The following is a 21,293-nucleotide window of genomic DNA, read 5'->3' as shown; positions in this document are numbered from 1 at the left end:
AACCTCTCTGAGTCACTAAATCGCAAAAGTTGTCCTGCGTGTATCTAATGCTTTATTTTTACCGTGTTTTCGGTCAAGCACATTCATGCATTCGTTTAGCATTTGACAAATACTTACTGAGCACCTACCAGGTACTAGACACCGTGGATTAAAATATTTAGTAAGTAGACTTTCACGAAGACAGGAGCTAAAGAAAGATTTTGGCCAGGGTTGAGGTCGGCTCCAACTGGGGGCCTTGCCCTCTTGACTCGATCTCACGGCTTAACCATCACCTCCATCCTGGCTTCTCATCTAAACTTTAGTTCCATTCTCGCAGTCTTTTCTAAAAGAAAAATTTCCTAGATGTGTCTTCTCCGTCTTCATCTCAAATGCTTAAATTTATTTAGATTCTCAATTTAGTTCTTCCTCTGGACTTTAATCCATCCATCAGTGAGTGTTGCACTCTGCTAGGCAAGGAAAAAGGGGGAAGGCTCCAAGCACATACCTCAAGGTCTCTGCTTTAAGGGAAGAAATAGTGTGTGCATAAGTAAACTATATACAATAATCAGCAGTGCTAGGCGGTGTACAACAATGCCTAGCGAGCAGTCAGAATCCTACGTGGGGTAGGAAGCAGAGCAGGGAAGCATTCAGCATGAGAATAGACAGCAGAGAAGGGGTCCTGGGGAAAGAGAAGCCTGCCCCGGTTTCCGTCTCCCAGGCAGATGTGCCCTGGGCAGAGAGAGTGGGGATGGCAGAAAGAGTTGACTGACATCTCTGAGGTACCCCAGGAAGGAATTTAACCAGGTAATTGAGCAAAATCTTCCAAGTTTCATAAGAAAAACTGAACCTGTATTTCCAGAATAAGTTTATGACCTAAAAATGATATCAGACAGGCATAATGAGTGACTGGAACGATAATAACATCAGTTTTGGAGAGTTGTTGGCCTTTGCAGAATATCTAGGCTATTACTTTTTTTTCTAAAATATATTCTCTTAAGGGAAGATGATTGTAATAATAATGACAACAGTAGTCATAGCAGCAGCTATGCCAAGTTTATGCTGGGCACTGTTCTGAGCACTTGACACGTATTTCATCATTCGATGCCCAGGAAGCAGGCCCTGTGAATAACCTATTTTACAGATAGGGAAATTGAGGGTCAGAGAACTTAAGCAACTTTCCTAAGGTCACACAGACTGAAGATCTCACTGGTACTTCCACAATACTGTCTGATTACATGTGGGTAATATATTCACCCCTCTGGGATGCTGACTTGAAATGTGAATTCATCCTGGGGAACATTTGCAGCAATAGAAGGAATTCTAAGTCCTGTGTGGGATCTGGGCCCTCTTATCAATGCTATACCTGGAGCTTCTCCCCTCAAAGAACACTTGTAACCCTTGGCTCCCAAGTGAGTTAGAAGATGATGAAGAGGGCCTTCCCTTGGTGACGGTGCTGAGGCCCTGGGCTGTCTGCTTCTCATTATCTTTCCCGCCCCAGGGCCCATCAGCATTGTGCCCTCCCTTCTCCCTCACCTTGCTTTTCCCTGGTGTTGTCAGGTGATCTCAGCTCTGGCATCACACAGAACTGTCGGAGATGAGCTGCTGACATTTTTGAAGCTAAGCAGGTGCTGGAGGGAAAAAAGGCACTGCGCTTTTTAGGAAGTCAGATGGCATTGTACAGCAAACAGAAGGCAGGCGGCTGATTTCAAAGCCCAAAATCAGATCCTTTTATTTGTGTAGAATATATCAATTTAGAATGCACAATTTGAAATTGCTGGTTATAGAATTTGATACATTTGATTGTAGTATAATTTTCCAAGGCTTCTCTATCCAAATCCCAGCCCAGGGTGACAAGCTCACGTTCAGGTTTATTTCTTCTGGAATCATCACCTGGTGTCCCAAGAAACACGTTTTGTAGGAAATGCTATTTCTGCTCCTGTTTGTAGCATGAGAACAACACTCTTGGGGTGCCTTTGTTTTTCTGAAACATCTACCTACTTGCCATATGTTGCTTCTTAAGACTTTTCAGAATGAATTTTTGTGTTTTCACTTTCTTAATGATTTCTTCTTAACTAAACTTCCATGTAAACAAAATAGTGAAAATATTTCTGGACTACAGCATCTGCTCTCATCTCTTTCCAATTTTAAACCAGTTCTTTAGACTATGACTATCCCCTGCCAAGCAGCATCAAGCTCAGAAGAGAGAAAGATTTTGATATCATAGTCTTCCATAGGAGTGCCACCGTCATCCATCTTGGCCCTAGCCCCCTAACCCTACCCCCATTATAACCTCTATAGAAACACCACCATCTAGCAGCTGCCCTGGCCCATGCCCTCTCCCCACAACATAACCTCTGAATCCATTCGCAAATGAAGGAGGGACTTTCTTTTCTATGGTCGAGGAAAGCTCTTTCCAAGAAATTGCTCATTTGTGGTAGGTATGGAAGAGTGTCTCCACCACCTGGAATTACAGCAGGAACTATCTCAAGAAAGGCTGGGCATGGCTGGGTCATCCTTCCCTGGCCTGAAGCGGAGCATCTAGCCCTTTCCAACAGCCTTGGGTAGCATCTCAGCACTTGAAGCTCTAAGGGCTCCCTGCCCTCTGTCTCAACGGCATCTACATTCAGACTACCATAGAGCAGATGTCTCAGCTTGGCCTGACGCTCCTTCTTCAGCTGGAGCTCGCTCTGGTTCATCTCAAAGGCACTGGACTACACTGCCCCATGGGCAACAATTGATCCCAAGCTCAGCCACAGGAAGTGGATCCTTCAGCATAGAGTTCACTTCCAATTTCTTCTTCATTGCTATTTTTGAATTGACAGAACCGCCATATATAGAAGGCTCTCTCTTAGAAGGAAACAAAGAAGAAATAGAGAGGCAGGAAGGAAGAAGGAAGAAAAGAGAGAGGAAGGAAAGAAGGAAGCAAAGAAGGAAAGAGGGGAGAGAGAAAGAAATTTTTTTCTATTAATCATTTTAGTTATTAAAATAAATTAAGAGCAAAGAAAGGTCACATTAAATAAGGCAAATTAGCATACTAGCAGAATGCTTCCAATTTCATCATTATTTTTAACTTTCATTATAAATTACAATCCTAAGTGGTTAAGATAGCTGGGAACACCCAGTACTTTTCCTCTTTGCCCTCTCTGATTTTTTCCTTTTGGGGCACACATGTCTCTTGTACAAAAAAACTTCTCTCTCTAAAGTAAACACCATCATATTTTTTACAAATAGAGAAAACGTGGATTTTAAGATCCCTCAGATAAGCCATAGAATTAAAAATTTAGGAAGCATTATTTTCTCCGTGCATGGGAGTGTCCCCTGCTGGCTCATATCCTAAAAGTATCCACAGCCTGATGCATATTCCTTCAGCCTTTTTTTCTATTTATTTTTATCCTATCTTATCATTTTTAAATAAAAATGGAATCACATTTTTCATAGTTTCACAACTTGATTTCTTTTACTTAACAATGAATTGTGGCTTTCTTTCTACACTAGTACAAATAGACCCACTTTATTCTTTTTGCTTTTCTATTGGTGTATCATATTTCCTTGCAAAAAAAAATGGTTTTGTGGTTTATTTTTTAACCAATCTGTTACTGAGGGACATTTGAGATTCTCCCAACATTTTTTTTGCAATAAGTCTTTTCCAATTTTTACAAACAGCACTGCCACGAATATTCTTCATGGAGAAGAAGTGTTTCTGTAGCATACACTCACAGGAGTGGGAACGTGAGCCAGTGTGAACAGTGAAAATATTAACATTTTGCCCAATTGTACCGGGTATGTATCCATGTCCCCATTTTTCCATTTCTCGCCGTATTGGTGCCCATCATTTAAAGAGGCATTTCCATTTCTGCATTATGAAAAAGGTGTCCAGGAGCAAATCACATCCACTAAAGTTTCTTTTGGCTTCCTAATCTAAAAACAATGTCCCTTGGAATTAATACAGTTCTAAAAAAATAGTGTGCAAGTTGTTCAGGTCATACATAGTCTCTATACTTTATGAAAATGGTTATTTTTTTTCATAATGTGATTTCTTTTAGGCCCTGGCTCTAGTATAGACATGCAAGGCAGTGTGGGTTCCCAGTTCTCTGATTCTGTAGCTCATTTTACTTCTTTGGGGGGAAAAAGCGGAAAAGGAGTGATAACTAAATTCTAAGCTTTGCTTAATTCCATCAGTTGCATCTCAATTTCTTTGAGCTGTTCATTTAGAGGATTTAACAGGGCGTTCCAAGTCGCCGAGTCAGCTGGGGACCAGGGCTTTACCATTTCAGTCTGCTGAGCAATCTCCTAACCTGCAATCACTATCAGTAGCTTCCAACAGGCTTTGCGGGACAGGGAAGGGCCTTCCCCAGCCCCAGTGGCACCTCCCGGGCTACCAGGCTGCCAAGCTGCAGGGCCTTGTGCAGGTCAGGTGGAGGGAATGCCATGGCCACCTCAGAATCTCATATTTTGTAAGGTGTCCTGCTGACAGGGTCACTGTGAGAACCAGATGCATTAAGTGGATTAATATCTATAAATTCCTGAGGAAGTACCTGACACATAGTAAGCTCTATAGAAGTGTTTGCTAAATAAAAAAAAAATGATAATAATAAGAGAAAAGCTCTTTCTGCTTTTTTTTTCTGCCTCCCATTATAAGAATGTATGGTCTGTGATGTGATGGCTATATTTTAAGTGGGTCATATTCTTCTTCTTCTTCTTTTTCTTTTTCTTTTTTTTTTTTTTTTTTTTGCCTCCAAGCAGTTCAATGAGTATTTAATCAGTATATAGGGTTTAATGTACAATGAAAATTGGATTAACCAGAATTACATCATACCTGAATAAACTGTGATTTGATATGAGGGAAGGATTGACGTTTTTATGGGGGAATTCACTTTTAGCAGTAATAGATCAATAAGAGATGATATTAGGGATTATTTTTAATTCTTTATTCATCACACCATTATGGAGAGACCATTATAATAATACTCATGTACCTTTCACCCAGCCCCTACAATTATCAGTGTTTTGCTGTTATATTTCATCATTCCCACCTCCTTCTTCAATTTCTTTTTTCTAGAGTACTTCAGAGGAGTACTTTTCAAACTTTAGTGCGCATGCACAATACCTGGGAATGCCATTTAGAGGCAGATCTGCTACAGCAGGTCTGGGGCAGGCCTGGGACTCTGCATTTCGCGGAAGCTCCCAGGTGATACCCAGGCTGCTGGGCCAGGCCATACTTGGCGTAGCAAGATTTTAAAGCAACACCTGGCCATCATATCAAATGCAGACACCAGGTACAAGGAAAATAAAGCACTGATTCCTGAGCAGTACCTCTACCTCCTACATACATACACGTCTTTAGTATTTCATAGTGAGAATTAACATTCAGGATATGAATCACAACTGTAAAACCCAGAATCAGCAAAGAAAGACCAAATTGTGTTTCTTTTTCCGTATTTACAAAGGCAGAAAAATATTTTCATACATGTTACAAAGACTTCTAATAGCATTCCTCAGAAGGAAAAATCAGATCTGGGTTAACTGTACTAATCAGGAGAAAAAATCTAAAATCTATCCCAACTACCCCATTTTCTGAGCATTTCTGTTTATTAGGGTTTTCTACCCAGATGGAGCCTCAGCACCATGGGCCGTAGAGGGCCCTGGCCCGTGCTGGGACCCCTGTGTGGCCCCTGCCCATGTCCTCAGCCAGCCCACAGAGTGCCCAGAAGCATACTCCACCCTCTCATCTAACCCTCATTTCTCCTACAAATGTGTTTCTACTGCTTCAGCATGTCACCCCCACTATGGCAGGCGTGTTAGCTGGTACTAAAAGGACTCGCTTTATTTTAATGGTTATATATTTATTCTATACATAGCATATCTATAAAAGGGAGCGAGGAATATCGCTTGGAAGAAGTTGAGCATACAAATAAGCGAAAGCCCAAATGAGACCGGCTATGAGAAGAGGCAACATTTAGGAGACAATCAAAACAGGAGTCAGTGGAAAAAACTGGCGAGAGAAGATCTGAGAGAAGATAGGGAACAGGAAAGAAGAGAGTCTCAGAGCCCCAGCAAAGTATTTTACAAAAGGAATAACACTCCTTCCTTTACTGGAATATTAGAGACATTACCAAATTTCATTATAAACATGTCCTGCGGCACGATTTGGTTATTCACAAATAATCTCTTTGTTTCTGATGTCACGGTTAAAGGATTACATTCAGATGTGTTTGTTCACCTCCTCTTTCCTCTGTTGATGTAAAGACTCCTGCTTTAGGGTTATGAGGATGGCCAAATATCCGGCTCCTTGCACTGGGCTATTAGACACACATACTCACAGCCCCAGAGGAAGGGACACCACTTGCCACACAGGGCCACACAGGGTGCACTCAGACAGAATGAACGAGCAGGCACCATTGAAGGGGATTTGTAGTGACAAGAGGATGGGGTACCCCAGGTTGCATGGGAGGATGTGGATGGCTTGTTTGAATAATTCCACGGGCTGGCAGGGAACTGAAGCCCACCTCTCAGGGATGAGCAGGCACCATGCCTGGTCCCTGTGATAAGGAAGGCTGTTTGGCTTAGGCACCTCATCCATGGTTGCAGGGTTGGGAAGGAGGCTGGCAGTTGGGCCTTTCAAGATCCTCCCAGTTTCACCAGAGGTCAAGGCAGCACACGATACTGGGTCTTAATTTAGGCCTCGCACAAAATACTACTTACATTCAAAGCAACAGAAACTTAGTTGATGATTCCTATCATTTAGAAACCGATGGGGTGGACAGTCAAGAATGGCCACATACCTGTATTCCTGAAAGGGGCCCATGCTTGACTATCCACCCAGTGGTTGCTAGAAGGGACGTTTAACCAAACAGTGACATCAGTTATCTTCAGAAGGGCACAGCAAATTCAAATGCTGGAGAAAATGCTCCCATGCCAGTCTCTCCCTGGTCTGATCTATGTAGACTTTTACCAATGGCCTAGTTGGTTAAATCACACAAATTATTATAAAATGTGGATAGTGAGCATACCCTGCTTCATCAGAAACATATCTACATGTGATTCAGTCCCCACTGCCATTTTTAATTTAACTTTTTTATCTCTAAGTAGGCAGTGTTTGCACATGATACAAAATCGAGGGCCACAAAAGAGTATTCACAAAAGAAGTCTCCTCTTACTTTGTCCTTAGCCACCAGCTCCTCCTTGGGGACAGCCAGGATTTGCACTGTGCCATCACAAAAAGTACACAGAAGGCAATTTGCTTCAGTAAAATAAATCTCATAAAGTTCTAACATCATCATTTTGGTTACAAGTCAACCCGCCAACCTGCGAGTCACCAAAGGACACTGGTGTTTACTGAAACACTGTACATGTGCAGCCAGGCTGGCGAGTAAACACAGCCCACAAAAGATCAACTTGTCTTCACCTTAGCAGTCTCCAGTCTCCTGGACAGACAAAAAAATCTCTTTCCATTTATTCTGCCTACTTCTAAGGTGATCTATTACCCACCCCCAAGAAAGTCACTATTTGCTAATCCGATAGAAGCATATTTGCATCATCTGCTAGTGCTTCCACACGTTTTTATTGGTCATGCCCAATGCAACATAGCATCTTATTGAGTAAAACTTACGGTATGCTCCCACTGTATGTAGACCATGGATATACCATAGTGTGCATTAGTATTTGCTTTTCAAAAACAATTAAAGCTATTTATTGCTTAGAGAATCATGGCTCCAAACTGAGAAAGCTATGTGAAATGAAAACTCCCTGGCCAGAGCCCAGAGAAAATAACTAATGTTCAGCAGCACTAGTCCTACTTTCTACTCGCCAACCCAGCATCGGGTCCAGTTACGGCCAGGAAATCTAGAATTAAGGACCTCACAAATATCAGAGCATTTTTACCTTTTTAAAAAGTGTTTCCTTGTTCTCGCTCTCTCTCTTTTTTTTTTCTTTTAAAAATTTCCTCTTCTGACAGTGTCATCTTCTTCCCTCATGAGTGCCACGAACTTCAGATACAATTTACCTTTTTTTTTTTTTAATGATCCGATGTGAGGAAAAATGGGATGAAATTGCTGGAATTTCAAAAGGCAGAGCAAAGAAAAGGAGATCACGTGAACAAGTCAGATCACAAGACTACTTCATTCATGCTCAAATGCAACAAGTGCCAATTGCAACGTGAATGTTCTGTGTCATCATTACTCTGTTTACATAAGTGTCAAAAAAAAGTAGGACCATTTTCAGAACATTCTGTGAGTCTCAGCTCTTCTGTGAGAGCGGACAAAAGGAGAGGATGAAAATGATTTTCTCACTGTTGATCTAATTACAGCAAACGTGTGAGTGTTCACCCATGATTATCTTCTGTGTGGATTGTTGTAGGCTGTTCCCGCCCACTCGAGGCTGGGACCATGCCATGGAAACGAACTCCTCTCCTGCCAACACCTTCTAGGGATAGTTTGCTGCCGAATTCCAGAGCTATTTTCTGCCATTGTGTCAATCTTTCCAGGCACATCTCGCCAGGGAGGTTCCTCCAAGACTTTCCTTCAAAGCCGACTTTGGGACGACCCTCTGGTGATGCCACAGAAGCAAGCGAATGCTGCCATTTTACTTCCTCCTTTGGCTGTAATGGTGCTCACCACCTACCCACCTCTCCATCAACCCAGGGTCCTGGGTTTCTCAGCATTTTAAGGGCAGATAATCTGGAGAAACCTAATAGTCTAAAAAAATGAAATTGCAATTATCGTAAGTTCTTATTTTGAAAGAATTTGAAAACTATAGTCTTTCAGAAGCCTTTCACTGCAGCCCTCTGGGAAACAGAAATAGGTCCACAGGGAGACAGGAGACCTGTATTCTAGGCTGCTGAATTGTCATCTGCCCGTAAATTCTGCAGTGGGAGCTAAGTTAGTGGTCCCTGTTATATAGAATGTTACAGTCAAGCACTGAGAGCCTTGTGAGATGAATAGGCTTGTCTGTAATCAGCAGTTCATATGCGTGTGGGACTGGGCATGACATGAACATGAAGAGGAGTGTGAGAAATTTGGACATTTTGCACTTGGATTCCTCACCATGACCTTAGTAGATTATTAGCAGAAACAATAAGAATTGTGAAATGCTTCATGCAATTGTTTTCGCTGTGGCTGCACTCTAATAATGTGTATGTGCTTTAGGCAGAGGAAAGTAATACCAGAAGGAAGGTCAGAGACTCAAGAAGGAACGTTAGCCAAGTGTTGACTGTATAAAACAAAATAATGACAAGTTCATGAAGACAGGCTAGAATTAGAGCATAATGACAAGGTGAGGGATCGTATGGCAGATGTGAAGAATTCCTACAAAGCTGCAAAGTGTGGCAGCAATGAAGGAACAGGTGCATTGGCCAAGGCTGGAAGATAATATGGAACAGGCAAAATGGGGAGCATGCCAGGATGGGCATCTGGATTCACTCACTCAGGAGTGGCAGTGAGAATACAGAGCAAAGAGTAAACATTGGTAGAAATTAGTGACTTAGGTCCAATTCAAACGGGAAAGAAAGAGAAGAGGCAACATTGTCTCCAGGACTTTGAGCTGGGGCCAGAAGAATTGATGTCATGCGTAAAAGCTGGGAGTCTGCAGGAGAGCCATTTACTTGTGGGAGAAAGAAGGAGATGATAAGTTAAATTTAGGGCTGTCTGGGTTGGAGGCAATGGTGAGGTATTCATGTGGAGATATCCCCTAAGGAACTAAAAATATGATTAAGAAATTAGATAGGAAGAGAGGATTGGCGATAATGTGAGGTGGGAAATAGTGGTAATTGATAAAAGAATATAGAAAGGAGAGGGGAGGCCAGAACAGTACCATGAACCATATCTCTAGACTTCTCCATGGCTAGTGCTGATTCCCCATACCTAGGTCACAGGTAATAGGATAACGTGAAATTTTCCACTCATTTTTATTAACCATATTTTTTGACAAGCACTCGAAATTGGTTATCATCCTGTTTGAGCCCCCCATCCTTTTTCACCTGCAGCTTTGATTCAGATAAAAATGGAATGAGAGAAGACGACGAAAAGCTTGTGTGGGTGTAGCATGTATAAGAGAGAAGCGTTGAGCTGGTGGTGGGAGGAGATGCCTGGGGGAGCGGTTGGCGTGGGTTCAAGCCGCGAGTGCGTGCAAGGAACCTGAGTCCTGGCTGGGCACCAGAGGTAGCAGAAACTGAGAAGTCTCGTGTCATAAAGAGAAAAGCTAAGCTGGTTGCCAGGTGAGATGAGACTTGACACACATCCATGTGACTGATGCCTTTCAAACTACAAACACACTCAACGTGAACTGCTTGTTTTGACAGCAAACAGCCACGTTCCTCCTTGTAGTTTCCTGTGGGTCTTCTTCTTTCAGTACTGACTTCGTAAGATTTTCAGCATTTTACCAAGAAGAAGGCGGAACAGGGTTCTGTGGCCCCTGACCCCCAACTCATGAGGAAGAGACAGTAGAAAGAAACACAGGTACCTGCAAAGAGTGGACACCCTACACCTCCCATGTTCCCCAGGATGTTCCAGCCTGTAGTAAGCTAACTTATAGCTGTCAGTTTTGCTGTCCATTGGTATCACTGTGGCAATGGCACAAGATAGGGAAGGGTGCCAGTGAGGGAATCGCACTTCAGGGCCTGCTGAAGCGGGAGCAGTGATTCCCTTTCATCCCAAGGGCTGTGATTAGCCCTCTGATGACTTTACAGCAGAAAGGCAAAGAGAGAACAAAATGTGCATTTCTTCTTCTGGGAAAAAGGAAGAGAATTTAAGAAAACTGGAGTCTCCAATGGCTCAGGCATGCCACCATCTCAGTAGGTCTTCAGAAATGATGAAAACCAGGCACAGACAGAACCAGGCACAGAATTCTTCCTGTCCTGTTTAACTTCTTTATGGTTTCCCCTTTTATTAGAGTCTGTGAACATTAGAATGGAATTAAGACATTGAATGAGCAGCTGGAAAACCATTAGGCAGTAACAGAATTGAAACTCTAAACAAATGCAAAGTGGTTCCGGCCACTGTGTCCCCAGCTACAAAGACACTCAGGTGTCATCTCAGTCATTCTTGCATTGGCTTCTGCGGGGTTCTGCCTGCCGATGCTTTGATTCATAGCATTTAACCAGCAACAATACCAAATTAAATCAGCAGTCATGCATGGCCCATCCTGGGATCCAGAAGTTCCCTTTCAGTTGTCCCAGTCCCAGTAAAGGTGTTGGACCAGCTACAGAGCTCCTCGCCATTTTGCACCTTCTCTACGGAAAAGTAGCAGCATCTGCCAAGAGATATCTGCCTCTCTTCATACCTTCAGAAAAAGCACCCCCACCCCCGCCCCCCGCCGCCCATTGCCTGAGATCATAGAGCAACCAAGAGATAAATCATTCACTGCATCCGTCACTGTTCTGCTTTCCCTCACTTTTGGGTGTGTTACAAAGCAGAAAATTATGGAAGATCTCAAAACTATCTCTGTTTTGTAGGTATGTGTTATGAGAAAGGGCTAGAAATCCACTGGTAGAAGGCTGAGTTAGGAAATGAGAAGAAAGCACTTTTTCTTATTTTGCCCAAGTTTATTTGTACGCATGCAATCTAGTGACAATGTGTTCAGTCCTTTTCTCTTTTTCCTACATGGAGTGACAGATACCATCGCATATTTTTATCCTCACCAGGAAGCACAGAATGTTCTTCGGATAGCACATCAACATTCTTAACTATTTAATTTTTTCATGGGGGTCACTTGAGTGTCTCTTTCTATATTGAATTGTTAGCTTTAGTATGTCCTCAAGAAGGAGGTAGGACAGGTCCACCTGGGGAAACTTGGTGAACAGGGACGTGGAGGTGGGAGCATCAAGGAGCAGCCAGAGCACCTCAGGAGGGCGAGTCAGGTGGAGTCCGGCTGGGCCCCCGATAGGAGGTGGTGAGAGGGAAGCCAGCTGAAGTTGTTTGAGATGCACTGAGTTTGAATGGATTCATGTAAACTTTAATAAGTATGATGCAGGCGTGTGCTCCTGAAAGCTCTGGCGAAGCGGGTGATTGCAAATTAATTGGTTAGCAGATGCATTTGGCCGTCAGAAGGCTTAACCATAAATACCTCTTTAGTTCCAACCTCTGGTAACATGACACGCTTCTGAGGGCTCTTACTCTTCTTTCCTTCTTTAATTTTCAAAGATTACAGGATATCACTTGATGGTTTAGGAGCTGGGTTTTTTTCTCTACAACTTTCCCTTCAGCTTGTTATTATGTATTTACTTTGACGATGATGGATGACCACACATTTCCTACATATTAAGCTCCTTGAGAAAAGGAAATTTACCTGCTTGTGATCAACCACTGGAACCCAGCACCTAGCATAGCACCAGATGTGTACTCACCAGACACTCAATAAGTATGTGTTGAGTCAATTAATCAAGTAAATTAATTTAGTTTCAATACTCAGGATTATTGCTCCAAATATCAGTTTCCACTGGAGAACACAACACACAAGGAACGTACAGATTGACTGAATTAATATTACACTTGGGACATACTTAGGATGTTCCTATTTTTGATTTGTTCATTTCTTCAAATCCCTCATGGCATTGTGGGAAGTTATTCATTCTTAATTCATTTAATAGATATTGATTGTCTGGTAGACAATGTTAGGAATGCAGATAAAATGGTAAGCAAAACAGACACCTTACCCTCCAATGGGGAGAGGTAGACAATAGCCAAATTCAAAATGAATGCATAATACCTTAGATGGAGATAAGCATCATAAAGAAAGCCAGAGCAGGGGGAGGAAACAAGGCCTGAGTAAGGTGACATCAGAGCAGGGACCCAGGAGAAATGAGGAGGTGAGCAGGCAGGTATAAGAAGCATTCCAGCAGAAGGGATATAGGGACAATGGCAATAAGGTGCCTGCAACCATATATGTTTTGTTTTGTTTTTTTCAGTGCTTTACATTGATTTTCAGTGTTTTGACTCTTTCTCCAAAAGCTAAGAGGAGAAAATCCATCCACTTAGTTATAATTTTCAAGTGTATGAGCTCCAATATTTGAGGTTTGACAGCACAATTCTGACTTCCCAGCTTGGGACAAAGCAGCTGGGATCATAGCTGTGGAGTAAGATTCTGCAGGATATTTCATCTTGCTTCCTGAGAATCATCGCCTGCACTGTGATTTCTCTCACCCTATATATTTCCCACTAAGATGAAAATGACTGATAAGACCATATACATCCTCAGTTCTACATATTATTTAAGGATCAAAATCTTGCCCTGAAGAAGAAAGCTCTAGTGGTAAAATACTCCCCAATCATACATGAATAGGAAGATTTAGGGAGAAAAGGAATGAAAATTTAGTTATCCCTAAAATTGTGTTATGTCTGTGGCTCACTGCCATGTGGAATGAAGGCCCCGGTGTCATGATATTAAGAGCAGAGATACTTGCAATGGAGTTCTAATTCCATCACTTATTAGCTTTGGGCAAATCACCTGACCTCAGGGCCTCTGCACCTGCTACTACCTCTGCCCGTAAGACTCGTAAACGCCTGCTTGGGCCCAATGGCATCCTCTGAGTGGGGCCTTTCCTGGTTCTTGGGAGCATAGTATAAAAAATTAAGAACCAATTCCCATTTTTTATTGTGGTCAAATGTACATAACATAAAATTTGTTAGTTTAGCCATTTTTAAGTGTACAATTCAGTGGCATCGAGTACCTTCACATTTCTGTGCAACCATCACAACCATCTCCAGAACTTTTTTCATCATCCCAAACTGAAACTCTGTATCCACTAAACACTAGGTCCCCATTCCCCCTCCACCAACCTCGGTGCTCACCTTTCTACTTTATGTCTCTCTGAATTTGACTATTCTAGGAACCTCTTATCAATGCAATCAGACAGTATATGTTCTTTTGTGATTGGCTTATTTCACTTAGCATAATGTCCTCAAGGTTCATCCATGTTGTAGCATGTGTCAGAATTTCTTTTCTTTTTCAGGCTAAATAATATTCCATTGTATGGGTATACCACATATTGATTATGCATTCATCTGTCAATGGGCACTTGGATTGCTTCCACCTTTGGGCGATTGGGAATAATGCTGCTATGAACGCAAATATAAACCAATTTCCTTTTAAAGCACAAGTACTTTTGAAGCTAGGTATGAATTATTAAACATTTCATCATAATTACAGGGGAAGCATGTTTCATTCTGCAGCCACCAAGTGTTCAAAATTGTACTGTAAAACATAATATAAACAGAGCCTTATACCTCTTATGCCCCAAACCTTTGGAATGTTAAAACAGGGCAAAAATAACCTTTGGATTGGGCCTAAAGCAACACTGTGTCCCAAAGAACTGTTTGCACAGATAATAAGAAATCAGATATTATGACTACTGGACTGATGGCTACTGATAGTTACTGGACTAAAAATTAAAAATCTCTGTTTAGAAATAGCATCACTAAGTTAGCTTTGCTGCACCAATAGAAATACCTTCCTTCTATAAATGTTATTGTTCTCCTTCCCTTTAATGAATACTCTTTGCCTTTATCTCCTAATCAGAACACTATTTGGTTTTCTGCCTGAATCAGTGATTCTCAAATACCTATTCTGTTTGATCTCAAATAAATGCTCGTTGCCTCTCATTTTGAGCGGCCTTTTATTTTTGAGTTAACAGCATCATAATAGGAAGTCCCAGTATTTTTAACAGCGATGTCAGGAAGACTGAAGAGCCAGCTTCATGGCATGTGTTTGGAAATTTAACCCTCTGATAAAGGGTGGAGTCTCCTGGGGTTGCCAGTGGCCTGGCCAATGCCTTCCAGTTTTTCGTGTCATCAGGGCAGTCATGCGTTGGGCCAGAGCCTCTGTCAAGCACCATGTACATTTGGGACTAGAAGTCAAAAGCTGCTTATTTGGCGTGGGGCAAGAGGTGGATGGCCCCCATGGGTGGCCCGGCCAGGCAAAGGATGGAATGGAATGGGGGAGGGGAAAGGGGGCTGGGTTTTTTTCTGGGGCAAGTTCCTCTTCATTCCTTTTTGCCTTTCCCCTCCTGGCAGGGGGCTTCGAGTCTTCCTGTGGGCCCCGCAACCTTCTGTGACACCCAGGAACCGAGACCTGAGAGTCGTTATTTCGTCTGTTATCTTCATCGCTGGGCTGTGATTTTTTAGGCTCGGCAGCCTTGGTATTAGGCTTCTCAATGATGCTATCCATTACACTGTCAGCCATGCAGGATGCCTCAGCGCAGGCCAAGTGTCAACAGAAGGTGAGGAAGGAAATCAGCCGCAATCTAAAGTTAATTACCCTGCCTAGAAGTTAATTAAATGCTTGTTAGGAGCAGCAGGGTAGATCCTAATTAAACTTGTCTAATAACAGTCCCCTGACATTCCCGGACACTGAGATTCCTACCGGGCTTAAATAATTCTACTGAGGGCAATAATACCTGTCACATCTCAGAGTCGGGCGGACTCCACAGATGCACGGGCCTCGGTATTTTCTGCACTAATTTGCCACATATTGAGCACTTCACGTGTGTTTAATTTACACACGTTTTACTTGTGGGACCCCAGATTGCTCCTAATGATTTTGTCATTTTCCCCTTTTTTTCCCGAGAGGAAAAGAAAAAGAACAAAAAAATAACCAATGAGCTGCGGAAGCGGTCAGCAGCATTATTTTCTATGATTTGGGGTAATGATCATGATTAATGCTTGTTGATTGTTATATCTCTTGTGTTATGTAAATAAAGCTGTGGCCTTCTCCTTCCAATTTCAGGGTGGTGTGGCTGCTTTCATTTGGAAGCAAGCAGAGGGAGGGCAGGGAGAGCTCTGCCAGCCTGTGAGTGCACTCCAAGCATGCAGACGCTTTTCGAGTCTCTGCTTGGCAGTGCCCACCCCTGGAGTCACAAGGCAGAGGGCGAGAGCCATCGCTGCCCGAACCAGCCCCTCCTGCCTCCTTCCTCCCTCTGGCACTCTGCCTGGGCCAAGGTGTGCAAGTTCCTACCGCCCCGAAATGAAGCACGATGGATGAGGGAGGGGAAGGAGAGCAGAGGATGCCTGCAGGCCCCAAACTACAAGCAAAAGTGCAGTTTCAGGAGCTCTTTAAACTCGAGTGAGAAAGAAGTGGCAACGTGGAGAGAAGTTAGTGGCTGTGTGTGTTTGGGGCAGTTTGGGAAATGAGCAGGGTGGGAGAGGCAGTCAGTTATCTCTAGTCCTCCTGGCATTTGGGATTGGAAATGATCACATTCAGAAACGGAATCGAAGCACCGTATAGCAGGTTCTGATAAACGCAGGTTCTTTTTCACGCTAGGAACGTGTGGGGTTGCTTTTTTGTCTTCTTAAGAAACACATTAATGTCCGCGCAATTTTAATGCTCATCAAAAAAGTCCTGACTTTTGGCCAGGTTCTGCTGTTCAGCCGATGAGTGGTGGCACTGTGTGTGTTAGGGGTGATCCCCCAGTGTCCTGACTGTGCCTCTGAAAAGAAGGATGTCAATGACAAATACGTGATTGCTGATAGAACAAGTCCATTCCAGAAAGCCCCAGACAAGCTTTGTCCAGTGTGAATGGCCTGGTATTGCAGAAAAGCACTAAGGGTCAGGCTTAGAGAAAGAGTCACAATGAAATCAGTTGTTTTCATTTTCATTTCTTTTCATACATTCTTTAGAAATCCATACTTGGTTATATAAAGATGTTGAGTTAATTCATTTTGCTTCTGCAAGTTGAGCTGTGGTTGGACTGAGCAAAGTTGCACCCAGACCTGTTCCTCCACGTTCCTTTGGAAACTGGGTAATAAAAGAGTTAAACCAAGCAGCCCCATCTTATTTTTCACCTTCTCACCAAACAGCATGAATTAATGAAAAGATGTAAGCACTCAGATCTTTTCTGGCAAGAATGCTTGTTGAAATAATCAATTAACCTTGGAAGATCAAATTGACAGGGCTTAAGTGCAAAGTTATTTAAGATGCCAGATTATCTAGCCAGATGATTGCATTTGTTGCAATGCAAGAAAGCAGTAAGAATGCTTTTGAGAAATTTCAAGGCTTCAGAAAGATTTAATGTTATTTCTCCACAGAATTAATCTGCCCATTAGAACACACTTTAACCTCTTACGAGTAATATCCTGGGATAACTTTAATTTACCTCTTTCCTTTATTCATACAGTGAAAATGATCTGAAGACAGCAAACATACAAATTAGATTCAAGCTTTTGCTTTCATTTTTTTTTTAAAATGGGCTTTAAAAAATTAAATGAAATCTCAATTTGCATCACTTTTTTATTTTAATTCAAATATTACCAGAGCTCCACTTGGATATCTTTTATTTGCAGTAGAGTATACTTGCTGTTGTATAATCAGGATGAGAACATTTTATTCAGATGCCTATATAATGAAAACTATCATTTTAATAACTCCCTAACCAGTCTGACCGTTTTTGCAGAAATTAATTGTGCACTGACTGAGAGGAAGGGGGAAGGGGAGGACTCCCTGAGAAATGGTGTCAGTGGGTGCATGCAGCATGTGACCAACCATGGCCAGGTAATGCCACCTCAACTAAGGAGAAGCCAGGTCTATCAGACGTGAGGCAACAATTGTTTTGGGGTTCACACTTGTAAGATGATAGGAGCAGTCAGTTTTACATGGTGTTTAACTCACCCCACTTTAAGAAGTCATTCACAGGATGTGAGTATTGCTATAATTTGGAAGAGTAACTGCAGAAGAGAGCATAATTCAGTCTCCACATTCTCCGACCCTGGCTAGCTCCATGACAGTTTTTGTTTCTTATGAAAGCAGCCTGCTTATTGGTAATTCCTTTAAATAAAGGAATTATTTTCCTAAGCAATTTGTTTTGATTGTGTTACGTTCTAGCTCGTCCTCCTCTGCTGTGTTGAAAGAAAAGCTAATCTGCTGGTTTACTATCTTGCCGCACATAAAAGACAAGTGGGAAATGAAATTTTCGAAAAGCTAAACTCCTAATTTTTGTGACAAAATGTGAATGAAAATGATGAACTTATTCATAAGAGATGAGAATTTTGAAATGAATGATTTATGGGTATAAGCCTTAAAATATATTAATTTAGTGTGGAGGCAGAAGATTTAAATGTTATTTGCTAGCTGAGTACAAAGGACGCTCACAATTGTATTGAGGTACAAACAATGCATTTAGCCAGTCGGGCTATTTGAGCGAGCATAAATCTAAGAGATGTAGGAGTGAAATGAACTAGTGGGGTCCATGAAACAGTAGGTTGTGGATACCAATGAGACACAGCCAAATGTTACGTCCATTTTGATGGCACCCCATAAACTGTACTTTGAGCCCTAAAAGTGCAACTGATTGATCCTTGGATTGTCATTCTGTAAGAGCCCATCTCTAGCTACAACTCAGAGCTTCTCGATTTTGGCACTATTGACATTTTGGGTCAGGTCATTCTTTGTTCTGGGGGACCATCTGGGCATTATAGGATGTTGAGCAGCATCCCTGCCCTCTACCCATTAGATGCCAGTAGTGCCTACTAGGCTCCCCAGTTGGAACAATCAAAACTATCTCTAGATTTCAGCAAATGTCCCTTGGGGAGGGGGGCGGGAAATAGTCCCTAATTGAGAAGCCCTGCTGTAACTTACAACAACCCATGAACATATGAACACTGTTCTCAGCAGAAGCTGACATACCATGAAGCCAGGGAAACCCAAGATTCAGGGACTCTCACTTACACAGGCCCTTCTAAGGCCCAGTACCTAATTTTGTATTTATAATTTTATGTTTGCATTTTTTATGTCTTTATTAAAGAGAACACCCCAAAGTGTAAAGTTTAAGCCCCATAAAATCTGGTCCTGCATCTGGGCCTGAACCTGGTTGATATTAATCAGCTTATTCTACAGAACCAAAATCTGTCCAAAATGACTCCTATTCTTCCTTGCCTGTTCTTCCTTGGTTTGTTTATACATTCAGCTGGTGTGCTTGGGGTGGCTGTCCCTCACTGAACACCACACCCCTGACTTCATGGAGCCTGAGAAGGTTTTGGGCAAAAGCGTCAAGCCCCACACCAACATTACCTCCTGTGTTCAGGTAAAATTTCCACAATCAAAGATGCGGCAGCATCTGGTTTTCATGCCCTTCAAGGATTTCACGCAAATATAGGTTGCCAACTAAAAATTCTACTTAGGATTTTTCGTAAAGCTACTTTCAGATTAAAAATTGCTTGAGAAATGATCCCAGCCTCTGCCAAATTCTTCTTAAATATAATGAGGATGAGAGTTGAGAAGATTATCTATGTGAATTTCCTACTGAAACTTTGTCTTGCTGCACAAGTCAGAGTTCAGGGATAATCAGATAGAAGACAGGCCTATATAAAAACATCTCCAACTGTCTGACTATGCACCTCTCTTGAAACTTTAAAGGCTTCTTATTGTTCATTAAAATTAAACCTGGCACAAATAGATGAGGAATAGATGGATGGATGGATGGATGGATGGATGGATGAATGAATGTTTAGACGGTTAGAGACTTGTCCTGCCATGTTCACCTGTGTGCTTCTTGCCAAGTGCTTGCCCCCTACCCTAATGCCTGCATGGGGGATAGCTGCCAGGCCTATGCTCTTGACCCCAATCTACCCAGGACCTGGGGTAGAGTCAGCCATGAAGAGGGCCCACTAAGTGCTCAATGAAGGAAAGAAGGATGAGATTCAATGAATAATGTTTTTTGCTTCTCCTCTTCATGGATTAGAGCTGTCTAAGCTAGAAGGGAGCTCTCATTTACTAAAATAATCTTTTCTTCCACAAAAGCATTGTCAGCTGACACTTCTTACAGTAACTTTAGGTTACTGTAAGATCTGGATCATGGAACAGCTTTTCAACCCAAGAAGTTCTTTTGGAAGACGATGATATAGTATGGATGGCCAAATGATAACTATAATAAAAGCTGATTGATGCTGTGTTTCTGGACAACTTACCAATTGTTGAATATGTGGTAGTTAATGATGTTGACATTAACAATGAAATTTCAGCTCCACTTCCTTTATTAACTTTAAGTCCCACATTATTTCTGGAGACTCTCATGTGCTCATAGATGGTCTGGCTGGGAAGCTGCCAAAGGCAGGGCTTTCTGCTTACTACCCCCTCCTTGGATGCCTGGGAACATATGTCATTGGCTCAGGATGCTCCCCAAAGCTTAATGGCCTTCAGATGCCGAAATACCAACTGGATTCCTATTGCCATCTGTCCATGGGCCTCAGAGCCAGTCCTGGACCAACAGAAATGTGGACACAGCCTTCCTTCTCCTTTTGCTCCATTTTCTATATCTTCCGAGACAGCCTTGAACAAAACTTCCTGCCTCCCCCAAACAAGAGTGATATTCCTCATAGGAACTGCTCTGTATAGCTTTAGGTGGAGTTAGTGGAATCACCCTGACAGGCTCAGCATTGACATTATAATCATACTTGGGGCCATGATGCCTGGGATGCCCAGACACTGGAGAGTCCAGAACCAGCTGAGATTATGCACCTTGATTCAGAGTATTTGCCACCAGCCATAGGATTGGGTGAGGTGCTCCTGAATGAACATCTTTCCAGGTAGACACTGAGACATAGACCATGGGTGCAGCACAGCCAGCCTGTGCGTGTCCAAACAATCCACCTTTGACATGCTGTTGTCCTCTGAAAACATCTGAACTCGGAGCAAAAAGCAAAAAGACTTCATCCAAACAATCCACCTTTGACATGCTGTTGTCCTCTAGAGAAAACATCTGAACTCAGAGCAAAAAGCAAAAAGACTTCGAAGCACTTGAGGAGACCTGACCTCCTCAGGAGGAAGTGCATCTGTCTCCATCTGGGGCAACTGCCGGTTCTCCCTCCCTCCTGCCCGCCATCCTGGCTGGGCATCCTCTGACTCTGAGGCTGGGCGCTATCATCAGCTGCTCTTTACCTACTAAATAAGGGTTTTTACGTTACCTTTCCAAGTGTTGGCCTCTCCCGCAAAAAGACCTAATGCCTAAGCTTTTCTCTGGAAGGATGGCTTTAACTTCACAGCTAAAAGGAAACAAATTAAAACAAATTAAGCTATCCTTCTAGAGAGGGATTTTTGGGCCGACATAGCTTCATTGCTTCCCCCTACAATTCAGGGAGATGGATTCATCACAGATGGAAGGGTCTTCCTACTTCTGCTTCTGCCTTTCAACATCTCCAGCAGCCAGGGCTCCCAGACTGAGAATGGTGCTGGTTCTCTGAGTCTGGTTTAGGACTCTCCACTCAAGTATACTCTGTACCTGAGTGCTCTAGCCATGTGACCTCAGATAGTCACCTACCTCTCTGAGCCTGGTTTTTCCTCTGTATGATGGTCACTGTAACAGTCAAGTGTAATATGGAAAGCACCAGGCATCCCAC

Source organism: Pteropus alecto, unplaced genomic scaffold (genome assembly GCF_000325575.1).
Source record: "Pteropus alecto unplaced genomic scaffold, ASM32557v1 scaffold13, whole genome shotgun sequence".
Lineage (NCBI taxonomy): Eukaryota > Metazoa > Chordata > Mammalia > Chiroptera > Pteropodidae > Pteropus > Pteropus alecto.
This window is presented reverse-complemented; position numbering follows the sequence as displayed.